This window comes from Alligator sinensis, unplaced genomic scaffold (assembly GCF_000455745.1).
Source record: "Alligator sinensis unplaced genomic scaffold, ASM45574v1 scaffold272_4, whole genome shotgun sequence".
Taxonomy (NCBI): Eukaryota; Metazoa; Chordata; order Crocodylia; family Alligatoridae; genus Alligator; species Alligator sinensis.
The window spans coordinates 272,452-282,707 of NW_005842750.1; the positions used below are offsets into that span (position 1 = coordinate 272,452).

The 10,256-nt window shown below is 41.9% G+C and overlaps 1 long non-coding RNA gene across 2 annotated transcripts in view; it reads right to left on the minus strand.

The window, feature by feature from the left end:
* Positions 1–473: 473 nt before the first annotated feature.
* Positions 474–10,256, minus strand: part of LOC112552079 — a 52,087-nt gene continuing 42,304 nt past the window's right edge. The window contains exons 3-4 of one of the 2 annotated variants that reach the window (XR_003096420.1): positions 5,009–5,239; positions 474–868 (exon numbers count right to left, since the gene is read on the minus strand). This is a non-coding gene — a long non-coding RNA (uncharacterized LOC112552079). The remainder of the gene's footprint in view (positions 869–5,008; positions 5,240–10,256) is intronic. The other variant, XR_003096419.1, reaches the window with a different exon arrangement.

Below are 10,256 nucleotides of genomic sequence, written 5' to 3' on the forward strand. Positions count from 1 at the left end.
GTGCATTTCTAAGAAAATATGTTACTGTACTTTGGTATAGAAAGTCTTAAATGCATCAACCTAGAGAAGGAAAAGAATTACATAGACTCAAGAAAAAAATAGTTCCAACAATATTAGTCTTAAAGAGAAAGTGAAATAAATGGTTACATCCACAAACCAAAATAACATGTCTTAATGTTTAGGCAAGAATTGATTTGCAATTAGTTTATAAACACAGACTTTTTCACTTGAGAAGAAAACATTAAGGGAGCAATATGAATTAAGCAATAAAGTAAAAGTAGTGCTTATAATTGGTTTCTCCTTGAGGGTCAGCAATATGGAGAAGGAGGTATGATATTCCTAATAACATTAATAAATTTGGTAATTCATGAACCACTAAATTTTAATAAGCAATTTATGAATTAACCAGAAACCAGTGAATGTTAACAATAATGATCTCATTTCAATATAAATGAGCTTCTTAACATGTCGATTTCTGATCTTTTCTTATAGCAGAATCATTGTTCTAGAATGTATTTCGGGGGGGGGGTGAGGGAGGGGAAGGTGTTGTTTGATAAAAATGCAAATGACTGATCCTAAACAGAGAATATTTTTTATTCTCAAATTCATTGTTTTGAAGTTGCCAAAATACATTGTTTAAAGACATGCAAATAAAAATTCAAATGATCAAATTACCAGAAATATACTTAGTGTTGGTTATATGGCCAAGTGGTCATACAATATGCTGTATGGTTGGGGAAGACACAGTACAAAAGTAGAGACTGGAGGCCATTTCTCCCATACATGTTTATCGGTACAGTTGCATGTCGTAAACCTGCCAGTTATGAATCCATAACATTCAGTGGGACTGAGGATTTAATTGTGACGCCTGCATTAAAATAAATAAATAAATAAATAAATAAATAATAATAATAAAGCATCTCTTTAAGTGTGATCATATACATTTCATTTGACTAAATTGTTATATATTTTAAGTAGTTAATGAAATTACTGGAAGTATGGCCAAGTTTATAGAAAAATGCAGCTTCACGGATTTGTGTAAATAAGAGAAGGAAAAGGGATTAAGTGGGTGCACCTACACATGCATTTAGTCTGGCCTAGATTTACTGTGGTGTAGAATAAGACAAAGAGGTTTGGGGAGGAGTCTACACATGCGGGGATTAGGGAGCAGATTTGCACCCAATTCTCTGAAGCCCTACAATGGGCCCCTGCTGCCACCAGGGGGAGTTCTAGACTCTGCTGAAGCTCTCAGTACCTGGCAGACCTCTATAAAAGCCAGCCCCACTTGCTGCTCTCCAGCCAGTATCTTCCTTATCCAGAAGCAGCATGTCCAGTGCACAGGCAGCACACAGCAGCTTTCTCCTTGGCTACTCAGCCTCCCCATGGTATGGCTACTTCAGCCCCTGACTCTGGCAGGGACAACCAGTGCCCTACACTCCTGCTGGATGCCATGCTGGCCCTGCTGGTGTGCTGTGCCAACACTGCCTGGCCCACAGTCATCTCACCACACCTGGCTCCCCAATGAACAGCAACCATCTTCCTGGCTGCAGTGCACTGTCCCAGGGCCACTGTCACTGCCATGCCACTGCCACCTACAGGGATGCCAACAAGGAGATCCATGATGCCACCACCAGGGCCTCCATTGACCTCCTGGACTTCCAGCCCCACTGCCTCTGTGCCGACTGTGCAAGTCAGAACTAGTGGTAACACATCATCCAGCACATCTGGGATGATAAACAGTGGCTGGATGGCTTCTGTATGACACTGGCAAATTTTTGGGACTTGGTCCAGCATCTCCTGGAGTGGCAGAACACCGTCATGTGCCTAGCCTTCCCCCAGGGCTGACCCTTACCCTGCTGAAGCTGGCCACACCTGCCAGCCTCAGGTACATCAGACATGGGCAGGCCACCTGTGCTGGTGAAAACCAAAAAGCTGTTGCCTGGGTCCCAGGGCACCAGCATGTCAGTCAGTTGCTGCATAAAGGGCATGGTCTTGCGGGCATGGCTGAACTGACACTTATGGTTGGTTATGGTGACCCACCATGCCCACAAAGCTTTGACATTTATGCAACACCGCTGTATCAACCTGTTGTGCCCTCCCTATGCATCTGGCCTGACAGGGCCTAATAAATATGGGAGTTGGAGTGCCTACCCCACTCAAACTAGTGCACCACCTCCACCTCATCTCACAGTGTCATGAGGTCAACAGTCTCCTCCTGGCATCTGTTGGGGCTCTGGGTGGAGGGCACAGGCATGCAGATGTATGAGGTCCCATGCCTCAACAGGGAGGACGAGGCCATGTTGGATTCCACACCAGCTCTCTGGGCTCCTGCATAGTTGTCTCCCTGTTGCTGGCTCTGGGCAGCTTCCAGCAGCCCCCAATGCAGAGGCATGGCACGGGACTGGCAGCTGCACAGCAGAGACTATACCTTGCAGCACTGTCAGGCACAGAGCAGGCTGCTGTGGATGTGCAGCACTGGCCCTCCTCCACAAAAACTCTCTGCATGCAGCTCTGGGGGGCTAGCAGGCCTGGGCACTGGGAGGCTGGCAGGCCTGACAGAACTGCTTTGGCTGCTGCACAGCAGAGAACTAACTAACAGCATCGCAGGCACAGGTATTCTGTGGCCTGCTGAGGGGGACACACACAGGGCATTCAGTGACCTGGTGTTTGTGCCTCAGGGCACAAAAGGTCTGCAGGTTTTTATAGCTTGCAGACAGGGGCTGCCATAGAGGCAACCCAGCCCTGGAAAAGGAGGGAGTCCTAGGCTGAAACCCTGGGACACGTACACTAGCCCTAACCTCAGGCTGGCTCCCTAGTGTCTGGGGAGACTGGAGAGCAAACTTGCTCCCGGGTCATGTCTACACATGTATTTCTGTGCAGGAACTAATCCCACTTAAATTTGCTACTTGTATTTGCAAGTAGCAAATATAAGTGGTATTAAGGGTTTTTTTCTGCACAGTAAGCATGTGCACATGTAGATACATGTGCTTACTGCACTGTAAGCTGCATCAATACACAGGAGCGTGTCTTGTGTAGATGTGCCCAGTGAAAAGCAAGCTGAAAGAGAAAGGTGATAGGACCTAACACAAGAAAAGGAAAGAAGAAAAAGTTCAAGTATTTGTTATGCATTCTAAATGTATTGTTAGAAAAAAGTAGATAAATTTGAAATGTCTGTGATTCTGGTTATCTTGATATTTCCACAATTAAAGAAGCTTCTGTGAAAAAGTAATTCTTTAACAAAAGTCCAAATTATCTAAAGATCCTGAATACCACCCTAGCTATTCAATTTAGTAGAATTCACCTGCAATGATAATGATTACATTACATACAAGGCCCCCTCTACACATTATATCTGTATCTATTGCACAATTACCTTGTTAATTGTGCAGTAAGTTTAGACTAGCTATATGTGCAAATTAACTATCAAACCTTAAAAAGGTCTGAATAGCTATAAAGTTATTGCTCAAAAATCACAGAATCACAGAAAATTAGGGCTGGAAGGGACCTCAGAATGTCATCTGCTCAAAGCAGGATCATCCCAAACTACATCATCCCAGCCAAAGCTTTATCTATCTGAGTCTTAAAAACCTCCAAGGATGGAGATTCCACCTCCTATCTGGGCAACTTATTCCACTGTTTTACTAGCCTCCTCATGAGAAAGTTTTTCCTAATATCTAATGTAAATTTCCCTTGCTGCCACTTGAACCCATTGCTCCATGTTCTGTCATCCACCACCACTAAGAACAGTCTAGCTCCATCTTCTTTATAACCACCCTTCAAGTAGTGGAATGCTGCTGTTAAATCCCCTCTCAGTCTTCCCTTCTCCAGACTAAATAAGCCAAGTTACCTCAGACTCTCTTCAAAAGTCATATATGCCCCAGTCCAAAACTATTTTTGTTGCCCTCTGCTGGACTTTCTCTAATTTGTTCACATCCTTTATGTGGTGGGGGGTGAGGGGGGTTCCAACACTGCACACAGTACTCCAGACTTGGCCTCACAAGTACCAAATAGAGGGGAATAATCATTTCCTTGATCTGCTGGTAACATTCCTACCAATGCAATACTGTATTCCATTAGCTGTCTTGGCAGCAAGGGCCCACTGTTGGCTCATATTCATTTTATTATAACCCACAGGTCTTTTCCTACAGATCTGCTGCTTAGCCAGTTGGTCCCCTGCCTGCAGCAGTGCATCGTTCTGCCCTAAGTGTAGGACTTTGCACTTGTCCTTATTGAACCTCATGAGATTTGTTTTGGTTGAATCCTCCAACTTTTCTAGGTCTATGAATCCTAGCCCTAAGTTCTAGTATATCTATTACTCCCTTCAGCTTGGTGTCATCTGAAAACTTGCTGAGGGTGCCCTTCCATCTTCCAGGTCATTGATGAAGATACTGAACAAAACAGTCCCCATGACTGACCCCTGGGGCACTCCACTTGATACCAGCTGCCAGCTAGACATCAAGCCATTGATTACTACTTTCTGAGCCTTACAATCCAGCCAGCTTTCTATCCACCTTACAGTCCACTCATCTAAACATACTTCTTCAACTTGCTTGCAAGAATGCTGTGGGAGGTGGTATCAAAAGCTTTGCTAAGGTCAAGGTATATTATGTCCACTGCTTTCCCTGCATCCACAGAGGCAGTTATCTAACAATAGAGGGCAATCAGGTTGATCAGACATGACTTTCTCTTGGTGAATCCATGCTAACTGTTCCTAATCACCTTCTTTTCTTCCAAGTGCTTAAAAATGGATTCCTTGTGGACCTGTATGCCACTGCTTCTTGTCCCCCAGGAAACAAATGTCCATGCTTGTGTGGATGTGGCCAAAGGTGACAAATTTGGTACTTTGAGAGAAGGCTGGAAATCATGTCCCAAAGCAACAGTCAGATGTTTAACCACATCCAGGCTTCTCAATTTGAATTATTGAATCACTTCCCATCCTTTTTTCTCCTTCTATGAAGAGGCAACAGATTTCAAATTCCTAATTATTGTTTAAACCATTGGAACGTACTCTGTCCAATACAATGCAAACCTGTGAATCCAGTAGCAGAAGAGAGACCAGTAGTGTAACTTGGGTGGGGCAAGCTGGGCACCAGCTTTGGGTGCTGATCTAGTGGAGGCACCAGAATGATCCCCAAGGAAAATCAGGGATGCTTTGGTAGAATCCGGGCTGCTGTATGGTGCTCATCATCCCACATTTTCCACCATTATGCCTAAGGCACCCAAATTCCTAGTTATACCTCTATAAGAGACCAAAATAGTTTTATTGTTTTATGAAAAAAGATATTTCATATTATACTTATATAACAAGCTCCCTATATGGAGATATAATACAAGACATTAGCATAGCTTCTGTGATTAAAGTTATTTTTTTTTAAAGTGGATTTTTGTCAGGGAGGGTGTGTAATAAAAAAACAATAAGGATTATCACTGAATTAAACTTTAGCAGATGTGGGTATGTGGCAGTAGAGGGAAGAGTTGCTTTGCCTTCTCTTCATCTATATTCTTGTGCAATTTCTTTAAAGGTTACGAGACAGCCTCACTTTCTTTATTCATTACTAGAATGAGGGAAGCCTTATGGCTTGGTGAGTATAAGCTAGAGAAAGTATTACAGGAACTCAATGTTTTTGCTTTCATATACTTAATTTGAAACAGAGAACCTGACCTTAGTGAAAATTGAAGGGGTAACCTTGAAAATGTTTTTAACATGTCAAGGGCAGAATCTTAATTTGTTTCACTTGAGAATGTTGTATCACAAAACCAAGGTCACCTTACATGCATCTAGACAGAAGTATTTGTATTGTGTATGTGTGAAAAGTGGGCCCTTAAGAATGTTTGTTACTCACTGAAACATAGTCATGTAAGTTGAACGTCTCTGCCTCTTTTAAGATCTCAAGTGCTGTGACTCAGAAGTATGATGGGCAAAAATGTTGATCATCATTTTGGTAAAATTAATCTCTATCATTCTCCTTCTTAACCTCTTCTTGAGTACATGCAGTAATGGGGACTCCTTTATTTCTTTGTTGGCTTTCTACACTGCAGAGGTCATAATTATAGCACACTATAGCTGCAGGATTTTTAAAGAATGTAGCTTCTAACTGTTTTAGATTCATAATGAATATACAGTCTGTGAGCTCAGAGATTGTGACATTTTTTAATAAATGACAAATACATTAAAAATGTGTATGTTGGCCTCTGTGCTGTAGCACACAGGGAATATGACGAAATTTGATGTCCTCGTAAGAGTTTCTCATTATTTTTTTTGAGTGGAAAGCATCATTTCATCCTGAATTTGGCTTTTTTTTTTCCAGGGTGCTTTGAAGTCCAAAACTACTTAGAGAACAGTCATAGTGATTTAACCAACTATGATACTGTTTGAGGGAGAAGTGCAAAAATGAGTATATTAAGTATTATCCAAAGCTCTGTTACCCTGCAGCCTGTGATACTAGAAATCAGGTTATCATTTCAGATACATCCTGAAAAGATACATCCTGCCTTGATGTAAACCAGAGGTGGGAAAAATACAGCTCAGGAGCCAGATCCAGCCCACCAGCCCATTTTATCCCGCCCATGGGGCACCTAAAAAGTTTAAAAGATTAATATTTATCTTCTCCTCGCTGCTTGTCAAAGATGACAGGAGCCAGGGAAAGCTAGGTCAGCCCCGCCCCACCCTCAACCCCTTCCCACACCCACCCTCCCAAGCCAGAAGTCTCTGTCTGCCTCAGCTTTTACTGCACAGGGCCCACAGCTTCAGCACCATGTGGCCCCCAGCTGCATTGCCCAACTACTACAGGGCCGTGCCGGTACCCCGAGGCCAGAAGGAGTGGGGCGGGGGGGGTGTCTGTGTGTGTGTGTGTGTGTGTGTGTGTGTGTGTGGTGAGAAAGGCACACAGTGTGTGTGTGTGTCCTTCTGTCCATGCAATGAGGAAGGGAGAGACAGTATGTGTGTCTGTGTAATGAGGGAGTGAGAGGGAGAGATAGAGAGAGCAATGAGGGAAGCAGAGTGAGTGAGTGAGTGAATGAGTGAGTGAGTGAGTGTGTGTGTGCGTGTGTGTGTGTTTGTAGTGAGGGAAGCAGAGTGAGTGTTTGTTTGTAGTGAGGGAAGCAGTGTGTGTGTGTGTGTGTGTAGGGAGGGAGGGAGGGAGGGAGAGAGAATGTGCGTGTGTGTTCATAGGGTGAGTCCCACAAGCACACCCCACCATACACATGCACCCACTCCCCCGTTGCACTGCCATACACGCAGACCCACATACACCCATTTCAGCCACCCTCCCCCAACACAACCCCCCACAAACCCCATACCCATCCACATGCCACATATCCATACACATCCACATGCTACCTTACCCCACATCCAGCCCCCCATACCTATCCACCACCCCCCACATACCCACACACCCACAGGCCCCCGCAAACCTATACCCACCCCCATGCCCTCCACGTCCTCACAGTAGACAAGGGTAAGACTTAATTTTAAGCTGTTGTGCAATCACCTCTGCATGCCCGACACAAACACATGTAAATAAGGACACAATTATTTTTTGAAATCAAATTAATGAATGATATAGATATTTGTTTTTTAGAATAAAATTTTATATTTTTTTGGTTCCAAGATGGAAAAATCCCTTGCTGAAAGGAGTATTTCTGGGGACAAGGGCAGGGAATTTTGGTGACAAAGGGCAGGGGTTAGGAGGCAGGACTTCTGGTCCCAAGATGGTGACCAGGGGGCCAGGCAACTGTCAAGGGGTGGGGCTACCCATGCAGCCCTCAACAGCTTGCCAAAACTGAGTAAGCGGCCCTCACCCAAAATAATTGCCAGCCCGTGATGGAAACTATATTTTCAGTACTGGATAGGTACGACTTGGATAAGCTCAATTCAGTTTTGATGTTGTCCTTTTCCAACCCACCATGGGCAAATGCTCTGTTGTCTTAAATATATTTGCTTTTATTAGTGGAGCCTGCCTCCTTTTCCACCATTTACATTTTCCTTTACATTTATGAAGTGCCTGTTGCCAACCTATTTCTAGTATGTTGTAGGTTAACTAGCAAAGTAAGGATGATTTTCTCTTGTGGAAACCAGACCCATCATGCTTGTTTACATGATTGCTCTGTTCAGCATTGCTTTAAAAATATGATGTATTATCCTTTTGCCTATCTTCTTAGAAGCTTAGTTTTTTGGTTTTCTTCATGTGCAATTTAATAATTCCTCCTTAAAACATGTATGTACCCCATACATAATTTCTTTGTCACAATAACCTGAGAGGACATGCCTGGCATTGAATTTGTGCAATTTTTTTTTTAAAGTTGGGGTGCACAGAAGTTAAGAAACGATGCCCTTATTAAAAATCAGACAAAGAGTTGTTGAAAAATTCAGATATTTTACAAACAACTATATAACAAAATAAGTATTTTGGTTCATCTTTATTTAAACAATGGTCATATTGAATTGTTTTCTGCTAGCATGTTTTCAGTGAACTGTGAAGTGTGTATATATGAGAAACTGTCTACTTTTTGTAAAGATAAAATGACCTCAAATTTTGTTTCAGTCATAATGCTGCTTAAAGATGTAAAAAGCCCTCCAAAAATGGCACTTCAACTCACCATATCCTCATGCCGAGCCCGGCACATGCCCAGAAGAAGTATCACATTAGTTGGACCCTGCTCACCCAATGTCTGTGTAGATCAGGCACTTCAGTGGGGATTTTTGGCACTTTTATCTAATAGCTTATTGAATCACCTTTAGATAACAGTGTCACAAAGCCCCGCTGAAGGGCCTGATCTATACAGATGCTGCAGAGCTGGGTTGAACTAACACACTGTTGCTTCCCATAAGAACTAAGGAAAGTCTAGTTAACCTCCAACAGAATTTTGACACATTATGGATCAATTGGTTTCATATAACGCTTGGGAGCAGAAGTCACTACACCTTGTAGTCTGATTGTGAATTTTCTGTGGTTTCTCTGTGGATTTTATTATTAGCTAGGAGAACTGTTGGTTGTTTTCTGTTAGTAAAGGCTGTTTCTGCCTCATCCTGAAGCAGAAATTTAACTAAGACCATGACTCAATGATTGATTCACAAAGAGTCTATCTAGAGTTGAGAAAAACTTTGATTTTTTTGTTAGCAAAAGGAAACAGGGAGACAGAAGAAAGGAAGAGATCTAGCACCCAATGATCTTTCTCCCACATTTGTGCTTATATCCCTACTTAAGATATTCCCTCTTTTCAGGAAAAAAGAAGTGCTTTTCCTCCCCACCCCCCTTTTTGTATTTCCAGAAAAACATGAAATACATCAGCTGCAAACTTAATATACATTAGAAGTGTTTTTCAATGTTAATGAAACAGTAGCAGAATAGGAAGATATCCTTGCAATCTGGTTTCCAAACTGAAACAATAGTTTGCTTTGACTGTAGCTATCATTTAACAATTAAATTAGATCCTTCAAGCATTTCTTTGAAAAGTATTTTTTCAGTATAGCTGAGCATAAGATCTCTAGTTCCCAAGCACATCTGAACATAAAGAATCAAGTATGAATGACATTATTGCAACTAAATGTGGAATATTTTTATCTTAAAATTCTTCATGTATTTTCTATACTGAAATTATATTAAAAGTATTCTTGTCAGAAGTCAATATATTAGTTTAAGTACTGGCAATAGCAAACATTTATTTGAGTTCTGGTCTTTGAGACTTGATCTAAACCTGATGAAGTTAATACAAATATTTCTCTTGGATTCAGTTGGCTCTGGATTAGACTGTAGGTATGTATCTTCAGTCTGGTATTAAAGTATTATACAGGTATGCCACTGAGGTAAAACCAGACAAACCTATAACTTTAAAAGTGATGTTATGAGCTGATCAAAAGGAGAAAGAGAAAAAGACAGTCCATTAATGGGAATTAAAAAAAAAAGCTGGATGATGCGTGTGTGGTGATGACTGTAGGTCTTTCAGACACTAGGTATCTAGAATGTGAAATTAGCCTGAATACCTAATATGCACTCAGATAATACCATAAAAAGTAAGACTACTGAAGAATGACACACATACTATGCATATTTCATATAACAATAATTCGTACCTCCTAAATACTTTCTATTTTTTGGAACTCAAGAATGTTACATTCATAGTAAGTTTAGATCTTTGATTCTCTGACCGTTCATTAAATATCAGTATCCCTGTTTTATAGATTCATAGATGCTAGGGTCGGAAGGGACCTCAACAGATCATTGAGTCTGACCCACTGCCCAGGGCAGGAAAGAGTG